The 12304-nt window shown below is 32.9% G+C and overlaps 2 long non-coding RNA genes across 2 annotated transcripts; both read left to right on the top strand.

Moving 5' to 3' along the window:
• Positions 1–6551: 6551 nt before the first annotated feature.
• Positions 6552–8249, top strand: LOC131944510 (uncharacterized). Its single transcript, XR_009387030.1, has 2 exons — positions 6552–6758; positions 7208–8249. It is a non-coding gene; the product is annotated as an uncharacterized LOC131944510 (long non-coding RNA).
• A 2247-nt stretch (positions 8250–10496) lies between these two features.
• Positions 10497–12195, top strand: LOC131944525 (uncharacterized). The gene is made up of 2 exons (XR_009387040.1): positions 10497–10703; positions 11153–12195. It is a non-coding gene; the product is annotated as an uncharacterized LOC131944525 (long non-coding RNA).
• Positions 12196–12304: the final 109 nt, after the last annotated feature.

Below are 12304 nucleotides of genomic sequence, written 5' to 3'. Positions count from 1 at the left end.
TGTAAGCTGTTATTTTCGGTACTCTATGTTGCAGGTTTTGTTTTTAGGTGCTTTTTGTTGTATGTTATTTTATTTGCTTCATGTTTTATTTTATTTTAGATGCTTTATGTATAATGTTGTTTAGTTGATTTATGTTGTGTGTTATTTTAGTTACTTTATGTTGTATGTTATTTTAGTTGATTTATGTTGTATGTTTTTTAATTGCTACATATTGTATGTTATTTTAGTTGCTATATGTTGTGGGTTGATAATTTAGTTGCTCTATGTTCTAAGTCGCTTATAAAAGTTCATGACAATAATAGCTGGTGTTAGTAAATCAAGAATATAGCTCGTGTTAGTAGGTTTTAGTTAACTATTTTAGTTTATTTAATAGCAAGTTTATTCTGGATTTCAGCTGTCGGACGAGACGAACAACTACACACTACGATACAATTCCAATTATGATACCGCGGGCAACGGACTTAGTATCCACAGAAATCAGGGGCTCTCAACATTTGATCGTTGGAATTCAAGCTGTGCTGTTTGGTATAAGTCAGGCTGGTGGTTTAAGAATTGTTTAGATGCTAATTTAAATGGGTTGTTTGGTACCACTGCAGAATATGTTAGGTTAGTTTGGTATCCTATTACCAAGTGGAAAACTGTGACATCTAGCGAAATGAGAACACGGTCCGTTTAAATTAATTATTATCTCTCATTTTAAAAACCGCTTGTCTTCTTTTTTGCAAAGTTTGGTGCAATTTTATTATAGATAATGCTACATTAGTGTTTTCATGTAATATTTATTTCCTTATAATGATTCTAATCGAAAGTTCGTAGGTGAGAACAAGTTTTATCAATAATTTATAAGACCATCAGAATAGAATCTTACAAATGCATATATATATATATATATATATATATATATATATATATATATATATATATATATATATTAAGTTCAATTATGTATGTGGCGGACGGAGGGACCCGTGCTAAAACAGGAATATAGTAAAAATAATCGAGTAGATCGCCATTGTGTAATATATCTAAAGTGCTCATCATCTAAATTAATGATTAAAAAATTAATGTTGAAGGTTTTATAAAACGAATTTCATTTTTCAAACTTACAGTGTCAATTGACGGCATGTACATTAAACAAAATTAAAGAAAATTTATACCTCCCCCCCCCCCCCCCCGGGGACTCCTCTCTAAAAAAAATGTTATTGTCATAACACCACTGTTACTTATTTAAATCTATTTCTGAATCTGTTTATATGTATAATTGTATATGTATGTTTAGAACAGTCAGATAAAAACTGACGCTATGTTCACTCTGATTTGGTTATTTCCCCCCCCCCTCATACCCCAAAACGGGACAGGCTGTAATTATGTAGAAAGACATTAAAGTCACAACTAAGTAGGCTATACACTGGGTAGGATAATTGACCTAAAGTGACCGGACAGTGTTGAATGAAGCTAAACCGCCTCCTCCCCCCCCCCCCCTATCCCACGCGAACTGATCTGTTACATTTGGCAAAACGCGTAATGAGGTACCAAAGTACCATGCCACCACAATTATAGCTTTTGAAACAGGTAAAACTCTTTAAATGTTGTTTTTGCAATTCCCAGTAAAGATGTGTGTGATCAGTACAGTGACCTAAACCATACCTTATCATTATGTTAAAAAAGTGATCCTTTAAAAAACACAAAAAAACATTAGCTAATTAAAAAATGAATGATTTGAACTGCAAGACCAATAATGTAGTTACAAGTTGGCTATTATACTGAATTTTCTACCTTTAGATTTAATTTTTCTAGTGGAGTGAAAAGCTTGATTTTATACCGACTCTGATTAAAAAAAACTATCGTTTCGTTGTTTTATTTTAGCATTTATGATGACAATATATTTGATCTTGATTTTAAACAGTATAGTTTTGTAAAAACAAAAAGTGTTAAGCTTTTACATTACGTATTAAAGTAAATATTGATCGGTTTTGACATTTGCAATTGAAGGACTATAATACCCCCAGCTTGTCCGCAAACCAAAATATAGAAGGCTTCTAAACTGATATTGATTACAAATAATATTTAGTAAACAGCAGGCTACATCCAGTGTATAAGGTAAATAAAACGCAGTATTTAAAATAGCCGTGTTTTACCTCCCACATTGCACTTTATCAATCTATGCTAAGTAGCCCATATAATTATTTTTTTCCAACACCAAAACAAACTAATAAAAATAATTTGTTCTCCTATGTAATGTTTTTTTTTAAGGAAGTAAAAAACTTTTGGTGATCTATCAAGGGAAGCAATTGGCAATAAATTAACAAAGTGTATTAAAATTAATTTGTTCACTTCTAAGTTTTTATGAAGGATGATACATTTTCTTTGATTTTGTTTACTCCACATGACGTTAATTAAATTGATACGTTTGAAAAATGAAACTTTAAAAAACTATCCATATTATTTTTTTAATCATTCATTTAAATAAAAAAGGCTTAAGAAAATTACACTATTCTAACCTCTGTGAGTTATACTAGTAAAAACAGATATTGTAATAGGGCTGACCCTGCGAGATAACACACGACAAAAGGACGCCGTTGTTGTTAGATACTGGCTTTATTTGCAATACGTTTACAGCTAGTCATTAACATCCAAGCCATATACGACTATATTTACACGGGTGTAATAAAATATGTTAAGTCCAGTACACAATACTGCCAACAACTACCAATAAGTATTACACTGATAAATACTTAAATAAATACTTGACTTTATTAGTGTGCAACATGCAACACTAGCAGGAATAATACAAATAAATAATCTAACTAAGATACTTTATACCTAGCCTGCAACATGCAGCACTAGTAGGAATAGTACAGTAATCTATATATATATATATATATATATATATATATATATATATATATATATATATATATATATATATATATATATATATATATATATATATATATATATACTCTTCTTGGAGACGTTAGAAAACACCAAGCTGTAAGCGCGCCTTGCAGTCCCCTCTCTTCCTCTCTAGGCATATTACATGGTCTGGTGAGCTGTGGTTCACGCTAAATGTTTAGTGACATCTATTAGGGGCATATAATTTAGTTTGAAACGATTTTAAACTAAGGGTAGGTAACTAAGAGGAGGCTGCTTACAGGGGGTGGGGGTGGGGGAAAGGAGGGGGGTGGGGGAAATCGTCCTTAACGAGCTACTGATAGTGTTTTGAAGCAAATCTTTTCAGTGACAGCAGTTGTACTGTCGAATTCACAAATTATGAATTACTGAAAAGTAGAAAATAAAACAACTAAATAGCGGCGTACGCCGCGGGTCGGCTCGTATTACATAATTTACCTTCATTAGGTGTACATGACCTACTTAACAGCACCGTCCGTGTTCACAGCAGCCTCGGGTCTGAATGACTCGGACACTTGTACGAACTACCTAGAGTCCTAGAGGTCACAAGACATTTAACACGGGGACGAGCATCGCTCACCGAAGAGCAATAAAAAACTGCATCAACATTTGCGGTCCCACAGGTCACAGGGGCCGTACCCAATAAATTATAACTTATAATTTATCCCCCTTGACTGGTAACCATGAAATGTGTTACATATTCTTATTGTTGACTGTAGCAAAAAGAAACTTTCCAAAACACAGTAACTAATTTATAAGTTTTTACTATCGAAAATCTCTGTGCATGGTCAATCAATACGGTAAATGCAATGAAATGACGTTTTGTAGAAAAATCGATGTTTCACTTCATGCACTATGAATAAATGTTTGTTTGTATCGTTGAGAGATCAAGGAAAAGAAGTATTCTTTTAAATAAAAGAAAAGAGCATTCTCGTAAAACACTATTGGTGTTGAAAGCAAAGAGTCAAGTCGCATGCAACAGATTTGATTCACTCCGGACCAAGAAGTCTGTGACTTCGATGTTTTATTACATTTGACATGCTTCAGACAGACATGTTCAGTCTTGGTATTCTTTTGATTATAATCTGTTTTACTGATGGTAAGTATCTATCTATATACTACTAAAACTCAAGTTTGTTTACATGTTTGAATATTTTTTTTTCGTTTTTTGTTTGTCCGATCGAGTATTGTGAATACTTCTATTCATCGTGGACAGCTGTAAAATAGTATGCAGGTAGATAATAATTTTTTATTGCAGACAGACTGTTAATCACAAATTTATTTAAAGACGTTAATTAATTTATTGATTTATTCATAGGTAAATTAACCACATTTTTTTAAAAAGATTACAAAAACCACTAGACTCGACGGAAACAGTGACGTCACATGATGTGTTTATTTTTTTACATCAATAATGGCGGCCTATCGAAGAAGATTGTGTTCCCATTCCAATGTTTAACGCGTTCTAAAGCTAATTTTCTGTCGGCTTTAACTTTAACAATACGTCCGTTTGCTGTATCTATTACGTTCCAACACTTATATCAATTTTCAACTGTCTTTTTCATTTAGTTTTACGATAAATTTCTCTAGATCTACAATCTGTCCAAGAAAGTTATTTATAGATCTAGATCTAGAATCTAGGTCAAATCAAAGATTTATTAGTTATAAATACAATCCAAAAAAAACGAGACTTAAGCAAATCAGTCGTAGATCTAGAATATAGATAATTCTATCTAGATTTAGATAATAATGAGTTTCTATATACTAAAATATTTTAGACCTTTATTATTTTGTATAAATCTTTGTTTCGACTATGCAAATTTTGAAATGCTGGAGCCAGGGCCTATTTGCGTATCTTAAGATTTATACGCGGCTTCGATACCGGTAATTTTGCTAAATTATAAACGTAAATTCTAAATATAGCTCAGTCGTAGATCTAAAATATAGATAATTCTACCTAGATTTAGATAATAATGATTTTCTATATACTGAACTATTTTAGACCTTTATTATTTTATATAAATCTTTGTTTGGAATATGGTAATTTTGAAATGCTTGCTCCAGGGCCTATTAGCGTAGCTATTGATTAGATCTAGATTCTAGATCTAGCAAGAAAAACTAAACTTAAGACTTAAGCAAACGAGTCGTAGAATCTAGATCTAGATAATTCTATCTAGATCTAGATAATTTCAAACCTTCTTTATTTTATATAAATCTTTGTTTGGCTAATTTAAGATAAAATTTAATTTGAAAGTTACTACTACTAGACTTAGATCTTGATCTATGCGCGTAAATCAAGTTGCATAAGGAGACTCAGAGTATAGTATAAAAATTCACTTGTGACGTCACGAGTAAATAGCTAAGTTGGTAGTGTAATCGGCTCTCATGCGGGTGGCACAGGTTCTAGACCAATACGTCAATGATATTTTTTTTCAATTTTTTTTTAGATGTGAATGATAAAGTTGCCTATCTGAACTTGGCAGCATACAGGGCAGGTGAAGTAGAGTTCATCTGTTTCTTTGTCCTAAGCATATGAAAGGATAGTGTGGTCAGAGACATGCTCGGCTGGAATCGTTTTTTTTAACGATAAAAACATGTTGTCTGAGACTTGGCGGGACACTGGGCAGGTGAAGTAGAGTTGAGTAGGTCACCTGTGACGTCAGTATATGAAGGATGTTTTCGGTGTTTTTAAAAGATAAAAAACATATTTTTGAATGTGGGGTCTGTTTTTTGTGACGATAAGTGACACTGCAGTAGCGTAGCGAGGAGGGGGGGGGGGCATATGTCCCCGGGCGCCGACCTTAGGGGGCGCCAAAATGGGTTGGAAAAATAAATTGAAAGGTTGAGGGGTGCAAATCGAAAGTTTGAGTGGGGGGGGGGGGTTCAAATCGAAATCTTGAGGGGGGGGGGGTGCACATCAAAAGTTTGGGGGGGGGGGGGTTGCAAATCGAAATCCTGCGGGGGGGGGGTTCAAATCGAAAAGTTTGTCCCTGGGCGCCGGGAAGGGTTGCTATGCCTCTGAGTGACAGACGTGATGTATTTGATGGAAGACCCCCGAAACCCACAGTTATCCAACGGATGACGGGTAGTCTAGTATTTTACTAAAACTCAAGTTTGTTTGCATGTTTAAATAATTTTTTTTGTTTGTTTGTCTGATTTCTTACTGTAAGGAAACTGCTTTATATGGGGGGCTGTAAAATAGTATGTAGGTAGAGAAAAAATTTTGATTGCAGACAGACTGTTAATCACACATTTATTTAAAGACGTTAATTAATTTATTGATTTATTCATAGTTAGATTAACCACATTTTTTTTTAAAAGATTAGAAAAACCACTAGACTCGACGGAACCGTGACGTCACAGTTTTTTGTTTACTTTTTAGTACATTAAAATGGCGGCTTCCATCATAGGCCCATTCAAAAGTTTAACTCTTTTCAATTCTCTCCCTTAGCTATCGTTCTTATAATCGACGCAGAAATGTGTATTTTTTAATAATAATTCCTAAGCTTTTTTATTTTTTAAAAATTGCATTATTTTCCTAATTGTTTTAGCATTCATAAAAAACGCACATAAAATGCGAAACTTATTTTCTTATTATGAAAAAAGCGAAAGAAAACGCTTGAACCGCGAATGCCTTGCTTACGCCATTTTGGATTTTTAGTGAAGTCGATTTGAGACAGACTCTTCGAATTAAATGAAAATAAAATGTTTAACACCGCAAGTGATATGAGATTTTGTGATGAATCGTCTGATGAAGATATTGTGGAAACAGAATTCGAAGATTCAAACGATGATTTGGGAAATATCTCTGTTAATAAATCAACACAACATAGGGACAGGCATCGGTGAGTTGACAACTTTTTTTTCTCAATGTTAAGACTGAACATTTTTAATTAAATTGCCCCACCATGAAATTAATCATTATAACAAACACTCATATTAATTACACCAGCCTCTTCTGGAAATATCGATATAATATGAAGTATTTATATTATTTATAAAATATTAAATAAAAATAAAATAAAATGCACCATTCACACCAGTAAATAAAAAAAAATGGTTGCTAAGGAGCTGTTTACAGTGTATGCTCTAGTATCTTGTAGCTTTGTCTAAATATTTCTGCTTTGTATTCACTGTTAACTAGCTATAGTTGCTTAGTTTCTAATATATATTTTAAGTATTTCAATATTCTCTTGTTTTTATAGCTATTACATTATTTTATATTCTAAGTATTAGGCCTATATTTATAATAAATCATCTAGCCAAGTCAACATATATTTTGTTTTGATTTCAGACCCAAGACAGCATCCTGATGTAGATGGTGGACCTCCAGATCCTAGATTCCAACCTGCTAAGAAACATGGAACACATCTTAGTCAATGGGGACATTTTAACTAAAAGAGCTGCCAGGGAATCCCTAAGCCCTGTGTCATTTCGTCAAGCTGTACTTTACAGTGGATATGGTGAAGACTATTGTTATGTATACCAACCATTACGCAGCACAATGTGGACTTACAAGACCTATTTACAAAAGGTGGTAAAATTTAACTATAGATCTATAAATGAGTTATTTTTTTAGGTTTGCTGATGTTTGAAGACAAGACACCACAGACTTCCACCTCTGGCTTATCTTATGATGTAGTTACCATATTGTCACAATCAGTCTTGCGTGCGGTATATCTTTTATTTTTTGACAACTTGTACACTAAACTTAAACTATTTAAAGATCTTTTAAATGTGGAATTGGTGTTTGTGGCACAATTATAAAAATAGGAAAGGTTTTCTTATTGCCCTAAAAGATAGGTCTTTTGAAAAAGTTTCAAAAAGAGGTGACATGCTATGGTTTAGCGAGGGTGACATTGTAACAGTTGAGTGGCGCGATAATAAAACAGTCTGTGATGTCAAGCTATAAGACAGCTAATGGTTCAGTAAAGGTAAACAGCAGAATATAGGTAGGAGGTAATTATACACAGTTGTATGTTGATCAAGCAATTAGTATTCAGGATTATAAGTAATAAATATTGGGGGGGGGGTCAGCACTAAGTGTCGCACTTGTGATACATATCTGTATTCACAAAAAGAGTAACTGTTTGTTATAATTTCATGAATCTTCTTGAATCTTGTTGTTTTTATTTTGTTATCAATAACCTTATCCTATTTTATATTAATTTCTTTGCAGATTACTTTTTTTTATAATTTTTTTACTTATTTCCCCTTACACAGGTCATGTTATTGTTTATTGTATATTTTTTTTAGTTCTTGTCCTAAATGCATCACATCACCTTTTTTAAATGCAGAAATGATTTATCTATCCAATAAACATTACTTTGTTTCATTATAGGACTTGGCTTATTTTTTTTGTTCTTGGTGTTTTTCATGTAATTGTTTTTAAAAAAGTAAAATCAAATTTAATTAATTAATTAATTAATTGTGCCCTCAAGACCATACCTGCTACATTGGATTTTTTAATCTCTGCTGATTCTCTATTCAATTACCTAAAAAATGGTGCATAACACTATATACTTTCCTTGTTTAATAATGTCTAGTGGACATTTTACAATTGAGACCAGTGTACTCCAATATTTTTCTACTAAATCTGAGAATTGTAAAGAGTTAACGCGTTCTAAATCTAATTTTCTGTCGGCCATAACTTTAACAATACGTCCGTTTGCTGTTTTTATTACGTTTCAACACTTATATACATTTTCAACTGTCTTTTTCATTTAGTTTTACAATAAATTTCTCTACAATCTGACCAAAAAAGTTATTTATAGATCTAAAAATATCATGTGACCAAGCAAATTATTTATAGATCTAGATCTAGAATCTAGGTAAAAAAAAAGATTAGTTAGATAGGCCTACATACCAAAGATTAATTAAATAAAAATATAATCACTTTTATAATCATAATACATTTTTAGTCCTTAAATACTTGATATAAATCTTTGTGATTTATCTATCTAGATCTAGATTCTAGATCTAGAATTTTTAGATTCTAGATCTAGATTCTAGATCTAGCAAGAGTTACGCAACTAGATCTAGATCTAGACTTAAGACTAAGACTTAAGCAAACGAGTCGTAGAATCTAGATCTAGTCTAGATAATTCTATCTAGATCTAGATAATTTCAGACCTTCTTTATTTTATATACATCTTTGTTTGGCTAATTTAAGATAAAATTTAATTTGAAAGTTACTACTACTAGACTTAGATCTAGATCTATGCGCGTAAATCAAGTTGCATAAGGAGACTCAAAGTATTAAAGTATAGTATAAAAATTCATCTGTGACGTCACGAGTTAAATAGCTAAGTTGGTAGTGTAATCGGCTCTCATGCGGGTGGCACAGGTTCTAGACCAATACGTCAATGATATTTTTTTTCAATTCTTTTTTAGATGTGAATGATAAAGTTGCCTATCTGAACTTGGCAGCATACAGGGCAGGTGAAGTAGAGTTCATCTGTTTCTTTGTCCTAAGCATATGAAAGGATAGTGTGGTCAGAGACATGCTCGGCTGGAATCGTTTTTTTTAACGATAAAAACATGTTGTCTGAGACTTGGCGGGACACTGGGCAGGTGAAGTAGAGTTGAGTAGGTCACCTGTGACGTCAGTATATGAAGGATGTTTTCGGTGTTTTTAAAAGATAAAAAACATATTTTTGAATGTGGGGTCTGTTTTTTGTGACGATAAGTGACACTGCAGTAGCGTAGCGAGGAGGGGGGGGCATATGTCCCCGGGCGCCGACCTTAGGGGGCGCCAAAATGGGTTGGAAAAATAAATTGAAAGGTTGAGGGGTGCAAATCGAAAGTTTGAGTGGGGGGGGGGGGGGGTTCAAATCGAAATCTTGAGGGGTGGGGGGGTGCACATCAAAAGTTTGGGGGGGGGTGTTGCAAATCGAAATCCTGCGGGGGGGGGGTTCAAATCGAAAAGTTTGTGCCTGGGCGCCGGGAAGGGTTGCTATGCCTCTGAGTGACAGACGTGATGTATTTGATGGAAGACCCCCGAATCCCACAGTTATCCAACGGATGACGGGTAGTCTAGTATTTTACTAAAACTCAAGTTTGTTTGCATGTTTAAATAATTTTTTTTGTTTGTTTGTCTGATTTCTTACTGTAAGGAAACTGCTTTATATGGGGGGCTGTAAAATAGTATGTAGGTAGAGAAAAATTTTTGATTGCAGACAGACTGTTAATCACACATTTATTTAAAGACGTTAATTAATTTATTGATTTATTCATAGTTAGATTAACCACATTTTTTTTAAAAAGATTAGAAAAACCACTAGACTCGACGGAACCGTGACGTCACAGTTTTTTGTTTACTTTTTAGTACATTAAAATGGCGGCTTCCATCATAGGCCCATTCAAAAGTTTAACTCTTTTCAATTCTCTCCCTTAGCTATCGTTCTTATAATCGACGCAGAAATGTGTATTTTTTAATAATAATTCCTAAGCTTTTTTATTTTTTAAAAATTGCATTATTTTCCTAATTGTTTTAGCATTCATAAAAAACGCACATAAAATGCGAAACTTATTTTCTTATTATGAAAAAAGCGAAAGAAAACGCTTGAACCGCGAATGCCTTGCTTACGCCATTTTGGATTTTTAGTGAAGTCGATTTGAGACAGACTCTTCGAATTAAATGAAAATAAAATGTTTAACACCGCAAGTGATATGAGATTTTGTGATGAATCGTCTGATGAAGATATTGTGGAAACAGAATTCGAAGATTCAAACGATGATTTGGGAAATATCTCTGTTAATAAATCAACACAACATAGGGACAGGCATCGGTGAGTTGACAACTTTTTTTTCTCAATGTTAAGACTGAACATTTTTAATTAAATTGCCCCACCATGAAATTAATCATTATAACAAACACTCATATTAATTACACCAGCCTCTTCTGGAAATATCGATATAATATGAAGTATTTATATTATTTATAAAATATTAAATAAAAATAAAATAAAATGCACCATTCACACCAGTAAATAAAAAAAAATGGTTGCTAAGGAGCTGTTTACAGTGTATGCTCTAGTATCTTGTAGCTTTGTCTAAATATTTCTGCTTTGTATTCACTGTTAACTAGCTATAGTTGCTTAGTTTCTAATATATATTTTAAGTATTTCAATATTCTCTTGTTTTTATAGCTATTACATTATTTTATATTCTAAGTATTAGGCCTATATTTATAATAAATCATCTAGCCAAGTCAACATATATTTTGTTTTGATTTCAGACCCAAGACAGCATCCTGATGTAGATGGTGGACCTCCAGATCCTAGATTCCAACCTGCTAAGAAACATGGAACACATCTTAGTCAATGGGGACATTTTAACTAAAAGAGCTGCCAGGGAATCCCTAAGCCCTGTGTCATTTCGTCAAGCTGTACTTTACAGTGGATATGGTGAAGACTATTGTTATGTATACCAACCATTACGCAGCACAATGTGGACTTACAAGACCTATTTACAAAAGGTGGTAAAATTTAACTATAGATCTATAAATGAGTTATTTTTTTAGGTTTGCTGATGTTTGAAGACAAGACACCACAGACTTCCACCTCTGGCTTATCTTATGATGTAGTTACCATATTGTCACAATCAGTCTTGCGTGCGGTATATCTTTTATTTTTTGACAACTTGTACACTAAACTTAAACTATTTAAAGATCTTTTAAATGTGGAATTGGTGTTTGTGGCACAATTATAAAAATAGGAAAGGTTTTCTTATTGCCCTAAAAGATAGGTCTTTTGAAAAAGTTTCAAAAAGAGGTGACATGCTATGGTTTAGCGAGGGTGACATTGTAACAGTTGAGTGGCGCGATAATAAAACAGTCTGTGATGTCAAGCTATAAGACAGCTAATGGTTCAGTAAAGGTAAACAGCAGAATATAGGTAGGAGGTAATTATACACAGTTGTATGTTGATCAAGCAATTAGTATTCAGGATTATAAGTAATAAATATTGGGGGGGGGGGTCAGCACTAAGTGTCGCACTTGTGATACATATCTGTATTCACAAAAAGAGTAACTGTTTGTTATAATTTCATGAATCTTCTTGAATCTTGTTGTTTTTATTTTGTTATCAATAACCTTATCCTATTTTATATTAATTTCTTTGCAGATTACTTTTTTTTATAATTTTTTTACTTATTTCCCCTTACACAGGTCATGTTATTGTTTATTGTATATTTTTTTTAGTTCTTGTCCTAAATGCATCACATCACCTTTTTTAAATGCAGAAATGATTTATCTATCCAATAAACATTACTTTGTTTCATTATAGGACTTGGCTTATTTTTTTTGTTCTTGGTGTTTTTCATGTAATTGTTTTTAAAAAAGTAAAATCAAATTTAATTAATTAATTAATTAATTGTGCCCTCAAGACCA

This window comes from Physella acuta, unplaced genomic scaffold (assembly GCF_028476545.2).
Source record: "Physella acuta isolate Inbredline_101_S28 unplaced genomic scaffold, ASM2847654v3 ptg000048l, whole genome shotgun sequence".
Taxonomy (NCBI): domain Eukaryota; kingdom Metazoa; phylum Mollusca; class Gastropoda; family Physidae; genus Physella; species Physella acuta.
This window is presented reverse-complemented; position numbering and strand designations above follow the sequence as displayed.